Here is an 18497-nt window from a genome sequence, read left to right on the forward strand (position 1 = left end):
AAAAATATTAAATATTCATTTATACCAAAGTAAGCAAGCTCCCTCTAAGTGATTCCTCAAAGTGAGCTGAGTACCTTTATTTGACTCAAATATATCTTCATTTGCCTGGATGGTTAATTGGATGATTCACTTCATTTGTTCTTCTATTTCACTGACAATTAACATATATACTTTATTTGAATTACTCCTTTTCAACAAAATGGCATTTCACTGTAGGCAACACTGAACACAATTTATATTCTTTAATTACTAAGAAGGCACCTCATGATCTAGTTACAGGACCTCAGGGATATCATAGTAAATCTTGAACATCACAGTGATGTATAAGTGATGTGTAAGAAACTGATTGAACCTAACCTCTTTTGATTTCAGAAAAGAAATCATCAATTTGTTTATATTTTATTAGGTCATAAATTTTACAATATGGTACATAAAATTATTTATAAACACTTTAAATATGGCAATGTCAGTAGCTCATCCATTTCAATCATTAGCTTTTTTTTTTTTTACTGTAGAAATTGGCATTATTTAAATCCTTACTGTTTTCTCTCCTTTTTTTCTCAAAGCACTTCAATTAAAACATAGAAACTATGGAAAATTATCTAGTAAACATGCAGATCATGTCCTAAACCTGATCACTTGTCTCAAAATTTAGTATGTGTAAGTTTAAACATGTAATTACAGTTTTATTTAAAGTAGTATCACATAGAAAATTAGAAAAGCATTCAGGTATTGAACCTATCAAGTGAGTTCTTATTTTAGGAATTTTCTATATAGTTAATTTTCAAAGATTTGTGGAGGAATTGACCAATTTGAGACTATTTTTTTTTTAACCATTGGAAACAGAGAACTGTGATGCCTTCACCTCTTTAACTGAATTCAGCAATTAGATAACAACTGTCTAGTGGTGATGTCTCACCCCACTTTGTCGATAAAAAAATGTTATTTTTGTAACTTCTATAGTTTAATCAAACACAAAAAGCACAATGCCCAAGCAGAAATCGCTGTTTCTTATTTCTTTGATTTCTCCCAACCCAACTTTCCCTGTTAGTAAACTGGCGGTCCCACATGGCACTTCTTCTCTTCCAAAAATCCAACAATTGTGTTCATCAGTCATTGCCTAATCAACAAGCCCCTATATGAAAGTGAACCATCATAGGAATATATTTATTCCATCCCCAGAAACACAAAGCAAGATCTGTTTAGAAATTTGTTTTAAACAGTGATTTGTTTTACCCATTGAAGTCCCCCTCCCTCTGTCTCTGCATGGGGGAATTTCTTCCTTCTTTCTTGCCTATTAAACCCTCCAGTCCTTAAAAGCAGTCCACGTGTGTCTGTGTTGTTTTATCTAAATCAGTGTAAAACCAAAGACCCTGGTGTTCTTCCAGTCAGCAAAGCCATATCATCGTGAATTCTTACTCCATCAGCTAATGAAAACAAAGTCAATTGTAGTTGTTGTCTGTGTGTTTTCGTTTTAATTTTGGTTTTAGAAAGATAACTTGGAATCAAATTGCTATTAGCTTTCAAACTCCACTGATTTTGAATCTTGTTGACAGGGTCTATTATTTGTCAACTCAATATACATTATTACTCTTTGCTTAGTGACTATTGTTTTAATTGGGATCCCAATGCACACAGCAAAAAAGATTTCATTTCCCAGGTTCTCTTACAGTTAGATGCGGTATTAAGACTAAGATGTAAGTAGAAGTTACAGGATGAAACTATATTGAAAGTTTCTAAAAGATGGGCAGATGCATGCTCTTGTTGTCCCTTAACCTCCTGTCTTCTTTCTACTAACAGGAAAGTTAATGGCTGACAATTCAGTGGCCATTCTGAACTGGAAATTGTATGTTAGGGCTATGATAGAAGAAAGAAAGAAATTAGATCTCTATGTCCCCAAGGTATCTCTATACCGGCCTGGAATGCCTATCTCCAAACCTCCTTTACATAAAACAGAAATAGCTTCTATCAACTTAAAATCTCTGTTACTTTAGATTTTTTCATTAGGAGCAGCTAAAATGAATCTTACTTGATACAGTGTGAGTGTTCATGGATTAAGACATTGTTTGATAAGAGGAGTAAGGAAAGAATACAAATTGTACTGGCCCTGACATGCCACAAACAATGAGGGCTGAAGCCAAATTAATTAAACAACAAACTCAAATACAAAGAACAAAGTCTTTTTGTTTATTTCAGCTCTAATAAGTAAATAACCTAGAAGTAATCACTACCATCCTTACAATAAGGAAAAATAAAACTGAAAATGAATGAGTTATATTCGACCCAGAAGTAAAATCACAGAGCAAACTGCCCTTCTGAAATCTGGAAAGATAAGCAAACTCATTGAGTCACAGCTGTAATTTCCTTAAATGAAGCATAAATCTCTAGAGCCATACATAAATTGATAGGGACACCTAAATGGTAATTTTGACAAATTGCTGAAGATGGAGTGTGGACTAACATGAAAATGAGAGACTCCTGGGGTCCACAGTCTTAGGGATGCCCCCACACTTTCATGGACTTTATCTCCAGAAACTTTACTATGTTCTCACTGCCAAGAACCAAGACAGATGGCAGGGCTCTGGTAGGAGGAGGGGGAAAAGTAATATTATGAAATATTTATAGGGCATTCTCCATAACAAAGACCTATTCTCTAGGGGAAAATAATTAACAGAGCTTTTCCCCAGAACCCTGAGAAAATGGTATTCTTTCCACTTTAGCCTCCTCTAATATTTAGGTGAGACAGGCCTCTCATCTAAGGTGGAAGATAGAAGAAAAGCTATACAAGAAAAAACACTTATAAAAGTTACAGGCCAAAATGTATACCCACTAACAGACTGACAATTAAGTGGAAGATTATATAGGGCTAGTCTTCCACATTTTGACATGATCACCAGTACAATAACAATATATTACAGCTGAAAGAACTACAAGACTCAGATTTTATTTTAGGAATATTTAGGGAATACCAAAGTCAAGAGCAGTTACAAAAATAAGACACTAGGAGAATCTGAAGCATCTGATAACTATAGGTACAGATAATATTAAACAAAAACTGACTCCTAGCTCAATTAACATAAACTCTCATGCTAGTAGCCTTCTTATCACAATTCTTATTGCCCAATGCAACACATCTAGCCTTCAAAAAATATTGCATAGCATGCCAAGAGGCAGGAAAAAAGCAACTGGAAAAGAAAAGCAAGCATCAGAACCAGACTTAAATATGGTGGTGATGTTGGAAAATAACCATGATTAAAATGTTAAGGGCTGTAATGAAAAAAAAAATCTACATCATGCAAGAGCAGATGTTAATGTAAGCAGAGAAATGAAAATCTGAAGTAAATGCTAGAAGCATGAAAGCAAAGATGAAGAATGCTCTTGATGGTCTCATCAGTAGACTGAACAAGGCAGGGAAAGAATCAGTGAGCTTGAAGATAAGTCAGTAGAAACTTCCTGTACTAAAATAAAAAAGAAAAACTAATATTAATTTTAAAAAGAATATGCAAGAACTATAGAAAAATATCAAAATATATGTATATTCAGAATAACAGGAGAATGGCTTGGAATTTTTCAAAGTTAATTACATACAAAACAAACCACAGATACAGAAAGTACAGAGAATGCCATTCAGAATAAATACCAAAAGGACTACACATAAGCATATCATATTTAAACAGAAAAAATACAAAGAAAAAAAAAAAAACTTAAAGCCCAGGGAATGGGGATGAAGGAAGCCATCTTACCTATATATATATATATATATATATATATATATATATATATAAAATGATAAGAATTACTGCAGATATCTGATCCAAGACCACGAAATCAGAAGAGAGTGACGTGAAATATTTAGTGTTAAAAAAAATACTTGAATTCTTTTTTTTTTTTGAGATGGAGTCTTTCTTTGTCACCCAGGCTGGAGTGCAGCAGTGCAATCTTGGCTCACTGCAACCTCCACCACCTGGGTTCAGGTGATTCTCCTGCCTCAGCCTCCTGAATAGCTGAGATTACAGGCACTTACCACCACGCCCAGCTAATTTTTGTATGTTTAATAGAGAAGGGGTTTCACCATTTTGGCTAGGATGGTCTCAAACTCCTAACTTCAGGTGATCTGTCCACCTTGGTCTCCCAAAGTGCTGGGATTACAGGTGTGAGTCACGGTGCCCAGCCCAACCAACTAGAATTCTATATCCAGTGAAATTATTCTTCAAAAGTGGAGGCATACCACTAAACAACTACTAGGCTGACAAAAATCTGAAACACTGGCAACACCAAATACTGATGAGAAGATGGAGCAACAGAAATTCTCATACATAGCTGGTGGGAATGCAAAATTATATAGTCACTTACAAAGACTGTTTGTCAATTCATTATAAAGCTAAACATATTCATACTATACGATCCAGCAGTCACACTCATTGGTATTTGCCCAAATGAGTTGGAAACTACATCCACACAAAAACCTGCAGAAATGTTTATAGCAGCTTTATCCATAATTGTCGAAACTTGGAAGAAATGAAGATGCCCTTCAGTAGGTGAATTGATAAACTGTGGTACATCCAGGCAACAGAATAGCATTCAGCACTAGATATATACATATATATGGAAATTATCACTAGCAGACTTTTTCTGCAAAAATATAACATATTTTCTATAGGCAGAAAGAAAATGGCAAAGGTCAGAAATATATGTGTATATATATATATATCGCCATGAAATGATATAGAGAACCTTAAATGCATACTATCAAGTGAAAGCAGCCAGCCAAACTGAAAAGGCTACATATGGTAGGATTCTAATTATGCAGCATTCTGGAACAGGAAAATCTATGGCAAAAGTAAAATGGCTGGTGGTTCCCAGGGGTTGTGGGGAGGAAGGAATTAATAGGCAGAGTACAAAGAATTTTTAGGGCGAAAAAATTCAACATGATACCATAATAATGGATATATAGCATTATGGATTTTCTTCTTATTGCACTGAGCCTATTCTATAGCCTTTGTATTTTTATCACAATGATTTTTCTTCTTCAACTTGTTGATGTTTTGGATTATTTTGGCTGATTTTCAAATGTTGAAATAGTCTTGCATATCCACAATAAATCTCACTTAGTCATGGTGGATAATTCTTTTTATACATTATTGGTTTTAATTTGTTAGTTTTTTGTCAAATATTTTTGCATGCATATGTATTAGACATATTGGTGAGCAGTTTTCCTTTCTTGCAATGTTCTTATCTGATTTTCATATTAGGGTAAATCTGGACTTATAGAATTAAATAGAACAGGTTTTCTCTGCCTCTGTTTTCTGGAAAACATTGTGGAAAATGGGAATCATTTCTACCTTAAATGTTTGGTAGAATTCATTAGTGAAACCATCTGGGGATGGTGCTTTCTTTTTTGGAAAGTTATAAATTATTGTTTCAATTTCACTAATATATATGGGTCTACTCAGGGTCACACAAGTTTCTGTTTGTGTAAGTTGTGATAGCTTCTGTTTCTTAGGGAATTGATCCATTTTATCTAAGTTATCAAACTTATCGACAGAATGGTTTATACTATTTCTTTATTATCTTTTTAACGTCTTCAGGATCAGTAGGAATGAGTCCTCTTTCAGTTCCATCATGGTAATGGTAATGTGTGGATTTTGTTTGCTTCTTGAGCAGCCTGGATAGAGGTTTTTTGTTTGTTTGTTTCTTTTGTTTTGTTTTTTCAATTTTATGGGATCTTTTTGAAAAACCAGCTTTTGGTTTTGTTGATTTTCTCTGTTAATTTCCTTTTTTCACTTTCATTGATTCCTGTTCTAATTTTTACTATTTATTTTTTCTGCTTACTTTACACTCGAATTGTTCTTGTTTTTTTAGTTCCTAAAGTAGGTTATTGATTTTAGAAATTTCCTCATTTTAAATATATGCATTTAGTGCTATAAATATCCCTCTAAACCCTGCTTTTGCTACATCCCACAAATTTGGATAAGTTGAATTTCCATTTTATTTACTTCAAAATATTATGAACTTCCTCTTGATACTTTTTATTTGGCTCAAGTGTTACTTATAAGTGTGTTGTTCAATCTACAGATATTTGCAGATTATCCAGGTCTTTCTGATATTCATTTCTAGTTAAGTTCCCTTATAATATAAGAACATAGTTTGTATAGTATCTATTTCTTTTAATTTGTTCAGGTGTGTTTTATGGGCCAGAAAATGATCAATGTTGGTTAATGTTCCAGGAAGCTTATGAAGAACATGTAGTCTGTTGGTATTGGATGGAGAAATCTATAAATATTAATTAGCCCTCTTTTACTGATAGTCCTGTTAAGTCAACTATATCCTTGTTGATATTCTGCATGCTTAATCTATTAATATTGAGAGAGAGGTACTGAAGTTTCCAACTATAATAGTGAATTCATCTGTTTCTTTTTGAAGGTTTGTCAGCTTTTTCTTCATGTATTTTAATGCTCCATTATTAGGTGCATACACATTAAATATTGTTACATCTTCCTAGAGAATTGACCTCTTTATAACTATACAATTTCCTTCTTTATCCCTGATAATTTTCCTTGTTCTGAAGTCTGATTTTTCTGAAACTAACATCAGAACAATTATCTTACTTTTCCTTAATGTTATCATGTTAATTGATATAGCTGGATTAATATATACCATGTTTGTTACTTTCTATGTTACACTTATACCCTCAATAAACTAGGTTTCGATGGAACATATCTAAAAATAATGAAAGCTGTTTACGACAAACCCACAGCCAAATATTCTACTGAATGGGCAAAAACTGGAAGCATTTCCTTTGAAATCTGGCACTAGACAAGGATGCCCTCTCTTGCCACTCCTATTCAATATAGTATTGGAAGTTCTAGCCAGAACAATCAGGCAAGAAAAATAAATAAAGGGTATTCAATTAGGAAAGGAGGAAGTCAAATTGTCTCTCTTTGCAGATGACATGATTGTATATATAGAAGACCCCATCGCCTCAGCCCAAAATGTCCTTAAGATGATAAGCAATTTCAGCAAAGTCTCAGGATACAAAATCAATGTGAAGAAATCACAAGCATTCCTATACACCAATAACAGACTAACAGAGAGCCAAATCATGAGCCAACTCCATTCACAATTGCTACAAAGAGAATAAAATACCTACGAATACACATAACAAAGGAGGTAAAGGACGTCTTGAAGGAGAATTATAAACCACTGCTCAAGGAAATAAGAGAGGACACAAACAGATGGAAAAACGTTCCATGCTCATGGTTAGAAAGAATCAATATTGTGAAAATGGCCATGCTGCCCAAAGTAATTTACAGATTTAATGCTATCCCCAGCAAGCTACCAATGACCTACTTAACAGAACTGAAAAAAACCACCTTAAACTTCATATGGAACCAAAAGAGAGCCCTCATAGCCAAGATAATCCTAAGCAAAAACAACAAAGCTGGAGGTATCACACTACCGCTACCTGACTTCAAACTATACTGTAAGGCTACAGTAATCAAAACAGCATGGTACTGGTGCCAAAACAGACATATAGACCAATGGACCACAACAGAGGCCTCAGAGGCAATACCACACATCTACAATGATCTAATCTGTGACAAACCTGACAAAAACGAGCAATGGGGAAAGGATTCCCTGTTTAATAAATGGTGTTGGGAAAACTGGCTAGCCATGTGCAGAAAGCAGAAACTGGACCCCTTCCTGACACCTTACACTAAAATTAACTCCAGATGTATTAAAGACTTAAACGTAAGACCCAATACCATAAAAACCCTAGAAGAAAACCCAGGCAAAACTGTTCAGAACACAGGCATAGGCAAGGACTTCATGACTAAAACACCAAAAGCATTGGCAACAAAAGCCAAAATAGACAAATGGGATCTAATTAAACTCCAGAGCTTCTGTACAGCAAAAGAAATAATCATTAGAGTGAACCAGCAACCAACAGAATGGGAAAAAATTTTTGCAATCTACCCATCTGACAAAGGGCTAATATCCAGAATCTATAAAGAACTAAAACAGAGTTATAAGAAGAAAACAAACCCATTCAAAAGTGGGCAAAGGATATGAACAGACACTTCTCAAAACAAGACATATATGAGGCCAACAAATATATGAAAAAATGCTCATCATCACTGATCATTAGAGAAATGCAAATGAAAACCAGATTAAGATACCATCTCATGCCAGTTAGAATGGCGATCATTAAAAAATCTGGAGACAATAGATGCCGGAGGGGATGTGGAGAAAAAGGAACACTTTTACGCTGTTGGTGGGAGTGTAAATTAGTTCAACCATTGTGGAAGACAGCGTGGCTATTACTCAAGGACCTAGAAATAGAAATTCCATTTGACCCAGCAATCCCATTACTGGGTATATATCCAAAGGATTATAAATTATTCTATTATAAAGACAGATGCACACATATGTTCATTGTGGTACTGTTTACAATAGCAAAGACGTGGAACCAACCCAAATGCCCATCGATGATAGACTGGACAAGGAAAATGTGGCACATATACACCATGGAATAATACGCAGCCATAAAATAGATGAAATCATGTCCTTTGTTAGGACATGGATGAATCTGGAAACCATCATTCTTAGCAAACTGATACAGGAACAGAAAATAAAACACCACATGCTCTCACTCATAGGCAGGTGTTGAACAATGAGAACACATGGACACAGGGAGGGGAGCAACACACACTGGGGTCTGTTTGGGGGGGCGTAGGGTAGGGACAGCGGGGTGTGGGGATTTGGGGAGAGATAGCATGGGGTGAAATGCCAGATATAGGTGACAGGGGGATGGAGGCAGCAAACCACATTAGGATGTATGTAACTATACAACAATCCTGCATGATCTGCAGATGAACCCAGAACCTAAAATACAATAAAAACAAAACAAAAAATATATAATTTCAAGCCTTATGGGATATGAGAGTTCTTTTCTGTCAAGGAATAAAGGTTATATGACTGAAAAGGGAGAGAGCTAGCAAATCGATCTCTACCACTAAAGTGCCTTGTGACCCTACAAAATGATGTACAGATTCATATTTAGACAAAAAGCAACATGCATCTCTGCCTTCACCTAAAATTAAATCCAGCAGGTGTAAACATTCACATACTGTGTATTCCTGTGAATCAACCTGCCTTCTCAAATTCAAGACAAGTTCTCTCTACATTTCAGGACTTTACTGGAAAAATTTGTGGATGGTGGTGTTATTATATGTAAATAATAGCTGAAGAGATTTTATAAGAAAAACAGTTTATGTCATTGTGACCAATAGTTCTCTCTAAAAATACCAAGTAACACAAAGACAATTAGATTAATGAACAAAGCCAGTGTAGTTATACTGATGTTAGCTTATGGAAGAATTTGAATATTCAGCTCAGGAATTTAGAGCTTATTCTGAAAACACATTCAAAATCAAAATTAGACTTACTCATCGTTTGTAGTCAATATTTTTATAACTTTATGTAAATTCAAAATTCCAGAGTAAATATTTTTTAACTCATTTTATGACCATTCCCAAAAGAGTGAATATTTTATTTTATTTTTTTAAGACAGGCTCTTGCTCTGTCACCCAGGCTGGAGTGCAGTGGTACAATCATAGTTCACTGTAGCTTTGACCTCCTGGGCTCAAGTGATCCTCCCACCTCAGTTGCCCATGTAGCTAGGACAACAGGTGTGTGCCACCATTTTTGGATAATTTTTCTTCATTTTTTGTGCAGGTGGAATTTCACCATGTTGCCCAGACTGGTGTTGAACTCCTGGGCTCAAGCAATCTTCTCCTCTTTGGCCTCCCAAAGTGCTAGGATTACAGGCATGATCCATTGTGCCCATCTGGCTACATTTTATTTATGAAGCCTCTGCTACGTACAATTTATTTGAAGCTTAAAATTTATTTTGTAAAAGAAAGTAAATGGCAAAATGTCTATTTTTTTGTCATTCTGGATATTGGAGGGAGGTGATGTGAAGAAGGCAGGTATCAAGGGAAGATGATATGGATCATTTAGAGGGGCTAAGCTAGTAGGTTGGTTAGAAACTGCTGTTGTTTGAATGCAGCGGCTCCAAAATTCAGGTGCTGCCAATGAGATAGTATTAGGAGGTGGAGTCTTTAAGAGGTAATTAGGCCACAAGGGCTCCTCTCTTGTGAATGTGATTAGATGCTCTGTAAAAGGACTCGACAGAGGGAGTTTGTAGCTCTCGCCTTCCTGCTTTCCACTATGTGAAGATGCAGTAAGAAGTCCCGCACTAGATGCTGATGCCTTGACTTCCTTGTCTCCAGAACTGTAAGAAATGCATTTGTTTCTTATAAATTACTAAGTGTCAGGCATTCTGTATAGCAGCACAAAACAGATTAAGAAAGAAATCTAGGTTTCAAATCACTCAAAACTGGCTAATAATTATTACCCAAACCATTGGCTCTTAAATTTTCCTATGCATAAATGTTATTCAGAGTTTTTTTAGTAAAATGCAGATTTCACTCCTTGGGATTGAGCCAGGTATCAACAATTCTAACAGGCATCACAGGTGAGTATGATAAAGAGGTATATCTTAGATTGTGGTCCCCAAAAGTGGACCCTAAGATAAGGATTCATTTATTAAGAAAATGCTCCTAGGAGAAAATAATAAAGGAAAGGAAATACAGTAGAGAAAATGCAAAGAAGCCAAACAGGAATGATATTTTACGGAACGTCTCAGCCTCTAGTCTGATCCTCTGGAGAGGTTAGAGGCATAAATTTCAAATTCAGTCTGTCCCAACTTGAGTCAAAAGAGGTAGGTTTTTATACCCTGCCTCAATTGTAAGTCATAGGCTGAGTTGTTAACTCACAGGTACTTCTGGCTCTGCATGTATATGTCTGAGTGTGTGGCTATAGTAACCTAGTCAGTCTCTCAAAGACTTTTGCCCACAGGTCCTTGTAAACGAACCCACATTCAAGCCTAGGAAAGCAAGAAATCTAAGGTGATCTGAATAGAATACCATTGTGTCTCTTGCAGGGCCCGTGGAGCACATTTTAGGGGACATGGCTTGCTATTTTTATTTGAATTGTCAAAACAGTGATCTGTGGATGAGATAAAATTAACAACACTGAACCCATACAAAAGGGTAAATCACCTCCACTCAGTTTCACATGGCCCTAATCTAATTTTGGTACACCAAAAATTAGATTAGGGCCATGTGAAACTGAGTAGAGGTGATTTTCTAAATCAGATTCACAGCTGCCTTCTGCAGCTTAATAGTGAAAGATCAGAGACTGAAGCAGGACTTGTAAGGTCGCCTGGAGAGCAAAATTAATATGCATCCTTCACCTGTTTACTCATGAACACATGAATAGTAAACAGCTTCTGGGGGAATCTGTGGCTCTCACCAGCTTTCCTAGTGGGGTTTGCCCGTATTTCCCTCAGACAATTTATGTTATTTATGTTTGCACATAGCCTAGACAAGGTTAAGGAACGAGAAAAGAACTGAAGATGTTATGCTACCTAAGGTGTGCCATGGAGACTTCTGTAATATCATCAAATCAAATTTTGTGCAGATTTTCTCTCAGTTTTTAAAAAAATTTTCAATATTGTGTTTGCTAGAGTAATAAGAAAAGACATGTTTCATATCTTTGCTGGAATAAAAGAGGGCTATATATGGTCTAAATGCCTGAAGAAACTCAGAGAATTTTGATTGACTAGGAAATATAAGATAGAGTAAATCTAACTGGAAAAACATACCCTTCAAATGTAATTTGCTACTTATATGGTATATTTAGAGAAATTCACATTCTGAATAAACATGACTCCTGTCAGACACATGTTTGAGAAATTGAACAGATGGAAAAAAGTCATGAGTTGATTTAATTTGACTTCTGGTACACATGTGATTAAAAATAGAATGTCAGGATAGGGGACAGTGATGAGATAGCCCACATCAAAATACAAAAATGGTTCCAAGCATTTTTTTTTTTTTTGTATTCATATTCCTTTATTTATTTATTTTTTGGAGGTGGGGAGGGGGAAGGAGGTGTGCAGGGTGGGGTGGAGGAGGGCCGCAAAGAAAGAGAGAAAGGGGGAGAGAGAACAGCATTCTTGTTCTATTGCCCAGGCTGGAATGCAATCTAAAAATAGGTATTAAAAACCTCTTTTATGCCGTTAATTGTACTTAACAGCAGAGACAGGAAGGAATAAAGGAAGAAAATAACAAACAGCCAACCAATATTTCATTTAAATCTGTGAAATGCTACGCAAATGCTGAAGAGTGATTTGCTTCTATTTATGTGGTCACTTTCAAAATAGGTGTAATGTGATACTGAAAAAAATGTATGTTCTGTGGACCTGGGGTGAAGAATTCTATAAATATTCATTGAGTTTACTTGTTCCAGGACTGAGTTCAAATCATAAATGTCCCTGTTAATTTTCTATCTCGTTGATCCGTCGAATATTAACAATGTGGTGTCAAAGTCTCCCGCTATTATTGTGCGGGAGTCCAAGACTCTTTATAAATCATTAAGAACTTGTCTTATGTATCTGGGTGCTCCTGTATTGGGTGCATATATATTTATGATCATTGACTCCTGTTGTTGCATTGATCCTTTTACCATTATGTAATGTCCTTCTTTCTTTGTTTCTTTTAGCCTTTGTTAAAGTCTATTTTGTCAGAGGCAAAAGTTACAACTCCTGTCTCCTGATTTTTTTTTTTTTTTTCTCTCCATTTGATTGGTGAGTCTTCCTCCAACTTTTTGAGTCTTTGTGTGTCCTTGCTTATGAGATGCATCTGGATACATCGTGCTGATGGGTTTTGACTTTTTATTCAATTTGCGTGTCTGTGTCTTTGGGGCGTTTAATCCATTTAAATTTAGGATTAATATTGATATTTGTGAATTTAATATTGTAATTTAATGCTAGCTGGCTATTTTGCACATTAGTTGATGTAGATTCTTCATTATGAAGATACTCTTTACTTTTTGGTAAGTTTTTGGGATGACTGATACTGGTTGTTCCTTTCTGTGTGTAGTACTTCTTTCAGAAGCTCTTGTAAAGCAGGCCTAGTAGCGATGAAATCTCTGAGTGCTTGCTTGTTCGTGAAAAAAATTTATTTTTCCTTCATTTATGAAGCTTAGTTTGGCTGGATATGAGATTCTGGGTTGAAAATTCCTTTATTTGAGGATATTGAATATTGACCCCCACTCTCTTCTAGCTTGTAGGGTTTCTGCTGAGAGATCTGCTGTGAGTCTGATAGGCTTCCCTTTATGGGTAACCTCACCTTTCTCTCTAGCTGCCCTTAGAATTTTCTCCTTTATTTCAACCCTGGTGAATCTAACGATTATGTGTCTTGGGGTTGCTCTTCTTGAGGAATATCTTTGTGGTGTTCTCTGTATTACCTGGAGTTGAGTATTGTCCTGCCTTACTAGGTTAGGAAAGTTTTCCTGAATAATATCCTGAAAAATGTTTTCCAGCTTGGATTAACTCTCTTCATGACATTCAGGTACACCTATCAAACGTAGATTAGGCCTTTTCACATAGTCCCATATTTCTTGGAGACTTTGCTCATTCCTTTTTACTTTTTCTTCTCTAATCTTGTCTTCTCGTTTCACTTTATTAAGTTGGTCTTCGACCTCTGATATCCTTTCTTCTGCTTGATCAATTCGAGTGTTAAAGCCTGTGCATACTTCACGGAGTTCTATTGTGTTTTTCAGTTCCATTAATTCACTTATATTCCTCTCTAAATTGTCTATTCTCTTTAGGATTTCGTCAAACGTTTTTTCAAGGTTCTTAGTTTCTTTACATTGGGCTAGAACATGTTCTTTTAACTCATAGAAGTTTCTTATTATCCACTTTCTGAAGCCTAATTCTGTTACTGGAACACATTCATTCTCCATCAGGCCTTGTTCCCTTGTTGATGAGGAACTGTGATCCCCTGTAGAGGGAGAGGCATTCTGATTTTGAGTATTCTCAGCCTTTCTACGCTGGTTTCTTCCCATCATTGTAAATTTATCCACCTGTCGTCTTTGTAATCACTGACTTTCAAATTAGGTCTCTGAGTGGACTTCCAACTTGTTGATTCCCAGCGCTGAAATCTGAGCAACCCACTGCGCCGGCCAAAACAGCGGTGGTACAATTCTTGGTGCTTTCCTGCCCGGGAATCTCCAGTCTGGCTTCCCTCTTGAGTCCCTTTTTCAATCAGCTGAATGGGCGACTCTGCCTTCCGGGAGCTCCAAACGTTGACCAAAAAGGGATCCAGTCCCATTTACTCTGCACCGAGAACTGCCCCGCTGGCCACAAGAGTCACGCTGGCAACCCGTGGGGCTCCTCCGCTGGGAATCTCCTGGTCCGTGAGCAACAAAAATTCATTTGAAAGTGTGGCATCCTCTCGTTCTCTGCGCTTTTACTGGGAGCTACAATCCTGAGCTGCTAGTGATCAGCCATCTTGGATCGCTTCAAGCATTTCTTAACATTTTAAGTTTACTTGATTCTGTCCTAGGTAGGTCATGAGGCTGCCGAATAGTTTCTAAAAGTTGCAAAGAACAGCAATCTAATGACATTCAGATAAAAGATTAACATTTTTTCTTCTACAGCCATTCTGTGGGAATGAATGTATAGTTGGTATATGTGTATATGTAACTGCATAAACGTGTACTTCTGTGTGAATACTTCAACTTGAGCAGCACTACAAAAATTTAAATTTGTTAGAAATACTCTGGTGTTTACTAAACTGATATTCAGTTATTGCCCTGGGAAAATCTTTCTCAATGAGCCTGTCTTCTCAATTTCATATTTGCTTTTACTCAGCACTGAAAATAAAGGGAAATTTAAGCTTATCACATTGAAGTACAACCAGTCTATTGATAGCATTCTTAAACTATTCCACAAAAACTTTTTCTCTCTTATTCTTTCTACCTCCTCTAGAGATTTATTTTCACAATGTTTCACAATGGGTAATTCTAACTTTGACACTGTCTTGAAATGACTGCATTGACCTCTCATCAAGTAACTCTCTGATACTGACATGGTTTCCCTACTGGGCAGGCATCGACACAAGTTAGTCGATAGGAAGCTTCTGTTTTACTTGGCACTTTTATTACTTAGTGTTAACAAATATATTGATGTTTTTTGCTTTTAAAAATCACTCTCTTAAGAGTATAGGTAGCAATACCCTAGAGTTAAATCTTCTCTGTCAAATCGATCTAAATAAGTCCGTAACTCTGAAATTGTGAAACTCCTGTCCGAATACAGATACTTTTCAAGGTCATTTCTAAACACAGTAAAATTGTCCACCACCACTCCCCACAACCAACATACCTACTTCCACATACATTACCATAGCTCCTTTTCTTCTGCCTTTAAATAAGCATAATTTTCTCCAATATTTATGTAAAAATTAAAGCATTTGGCATTACTGTTTCCTCTTTCATCCTCATACTCTACACTCCCCTGCTGTCTGTTATTACTTTATCACATTATCATTCCAAGCCTAGTTCAAATCTTCACAACTGACATTCTCTGGAACCAAATACTCCTCACCCATACCACTTATCAGAGGTTTATAATTCACATTAGTTCTTATTTATAAATATTTGATTAAAATATCTGTCTCCATCTAAGTGTAGTCACCATATGTGCTCAGCATATAGTACGGTGCATGGCAAATAGTGAACGGTAAGGTATTTGTTGAATGAATGGTTTGGTGAATAAGCTATTTCTTATAGGAATTAATTATATTACTTCTTTAAGCCACAACTCTTTCATTCTTTAATTTCATAAAATCATCTTTTTTTCTAGCCACCTAATTCCCTAAAACTGCTTTGTTGAAGGTAATTAATGTAATAAGCACAAAATCCAGTCAATTTTTTGATGTTCTATCTCAGTTTTTCTGCAGCATTTGACACCATTGTCTGGTTTCTCAAGGCTACTTGGAGCACTTTCACTCTCTTTGTTTCCAAAGTATTTTATTATTCAGGTTCATCTTCTACTTTTCTAATTACCATTTCTTTATCTCTGTTGTTTTTGGCTTTCCTCCAAATTTTTTCAAATGTGAGCATTTACTAAGGTTCAGTTCCTGACCCTGGAATTACTGTTCTAAGATAATTACTCTGGTGAATTCTATCTTATACCTTCAATCACCTTCTCTAGATCTTTAGGCTTAACCTATCCTAACATCAGTGCTCAAGTTCCCTGATGTAAATTGCCTATTGAACATTTCTGTGAATGTCGTTCAGTTACCTAGTTTCCTTCTTACTTTTCCCTTGACAAACTCTCTCAGATAAGAATGGAAAACTAATTCATCTTGTTCACCTCTTATTAAATTACTCAGACCTGTCAATTCCTTCTGTTCATTCTTGCACATGCACTCGTTCTTTTTAGTTTCCACCTTTAAATTCTCAGTATTTAAGAGTGGAAAATAAATTCTCTATGTTTTAGTTCATACTGTGACCATAAATTTAAAATTTAAGGTGCTAACCAAATGTTTCATACAATAGTACCAAATAAGGGGGTGAATACTTCAATGAATAATTTGCATCAAATAATTAAATACAAATTAATTAAGAAATAATATTTATGCTATATATATATAAGCTATAATGTATGACACACTGTACAAGACATAAGGCACTTGCTATCATGAGAATTACATTCATGTGGAGAGGGAGGAAATAAAATTAAATATATAAATGCATAAGCAAGAGTATGTAGGAGAATAACATTTCTACAAAAAAGAAAGAAAATGAGGCCGTGTGATGACTGTGAAATGGTAGTTGTAAAAGCATTTAATACAGAAATAATAATTGTGATGACTATTGCATCAAACTCATTATGTTAAAATGGGAAGTAGAAAAGCAACACATTTAGTGTATACTGCTACAGCCAATCATCATGTTATACACTTTAAATATATGCAAGTTTATTTGTAAATTATACAGCAATAAATCTTAAATAAAATGAAACCTAAGTAAATAGACTACACATCAATGAAAAATGAGACTAAATTTTACAATAAACTGAATCAGTCATAGAAGTAAAGACTGCCTGAGGAAGAGTACAGAAAGACCTGGCTGATTATAATCCTGAATTATATCACTGTTGAATTTTATATCTTTATGATTTATAAAGGGAAAAGACTTTGTTTATGCATAAGCCATTAAGAACTACATTTCACAATATCCATGTTCTCTCTAGTAGATAAGGGAATGTAAATCAAGTACACAGTGTGCATTTACCTCTTTAAATGCATCTTCTAACAAAGCATTATGTTCCTTCGCAAATTACTACCTCATAGAGCAGAAGAGAACATATATTATATGTTGATTTTGCTGCCAATTTCCCTTTATATTAAAAATACTCAGAAAAATACATTCTAACAGATCAATATTTCAGAAGCTAGTCTTATAAAGATAACCTAAGAACTTAGTTGAGATTCAGCATAGATTCAAAATATTGTTTTCAAATGCATATACACACATCACTTTTTAATTTTAGACATCCAAACTCAATACATTCTTTTTAGCCACTGATATCAAATAGGACAGTCCAGCAACCAATCTTTTGTGAGGATTTCCACCATGTGGAAGATGACAAAGATCATAACAAGGTCAGTCACCAGAAATAGCATCCCATAGACCTCAGCCCACTGCATATTCTACGGATTCAGAATTGCCAAGGAGGACTCAACACATAAAGTACTGGTTGGAATGACATTTTACCGAAAAGAAAAAAGGTATAGCAAGATCACTGTATTTAGTATGTGTCAGTCTCCCGTGGCTGGAAGGTTCCTCCCCAAAGGTGACACAGGGCGATGGACAGCATACCCCTCCTCTTGTTACAGGTAAAGACTCATTCCCTTCATATTGAGGGCAGATATACTAGTCAGGCTGGCCAGCTGCCATAAGATGCATATGCCTAACCACTACAAGGAAGTTCACTGTGTGAAATTAAAGATTTCTTCTAATAAAGAAGAATCTGGAGCCTAGGGAAAGCTCAGGACAGTTCAGGCATCCAGGCTCCACAGAAGGGAATGTTCCCGGCCCAGAGCACTGACTAAACAATCCTGGAGTGGTGGGCAATAGATCAAGTAGTGCCTGATTCCACAACATAACAACATATGCATTCCAATATCATCACAGAAAGACATCTGGTAAAGGGTAAAGTTAATCATGTCACACATTTTGAATTTTGCCTTGTGTTTTTGTGTTGTAATTAAACATGATAAAATATTTTTACCTTAACCATTTTAAAGAATATGTTATGGCATTATTAACTACATTCACATTGTTGTACAATATATCTCTAAAATTTTTTCATTTTATATGACTGAAACTCTGTACTCTTTGAATAACAACTGTTTTCCCTTTCTCCCAACTCCTGGCAATCACCATTCTACTTTCTGCTTCAATGAATTTGATTACTTTTGATAACTCATGTAGTATCAAGTGGAATCAGTATTATCTTGTGATTGGTTTATTTCACTTTTAACGTCTTTATGATTCATCCATGCTATAGCATATGC

General features: G+C 35.6%; 1 long non-coding RNA gene across 1 annotated transcript; it reads left to right on the forward strand.

Moving 5' to 3' along the window:
• Nucleotides 1–557: 557 nt before the first annotated feature.
• Nucleotides 558–2177, forward strand: LOC108285167. Its single transcript, XR_001817481.1, has 2 exons — nucleotides 558–654; nucleotides 1801–2177. It is a non-coding gene; the product is annotated as an uncharacterized LOC108285167 (long non-coding RNA).
• The last annotated feature ends 16320 nt before the right edge of the window (nucleotides 2178–18497 follow it).

This window comes from Cebus imitator, unplaced genomic scaffold, assembly GCF_001604975.1.
Source record: "Cebus imitator isolate Cc_AM_T3 unplaced genomic scaffold, Cebus_imitator-1.0 Scaffold292, whole genome shotgun sequence".
NCBI classification, from domain to species: Eukaryota; Metazoa; Chordata; class Mammalia; order Primates; family Cebidae; genus Cebus; species Cebus imitator.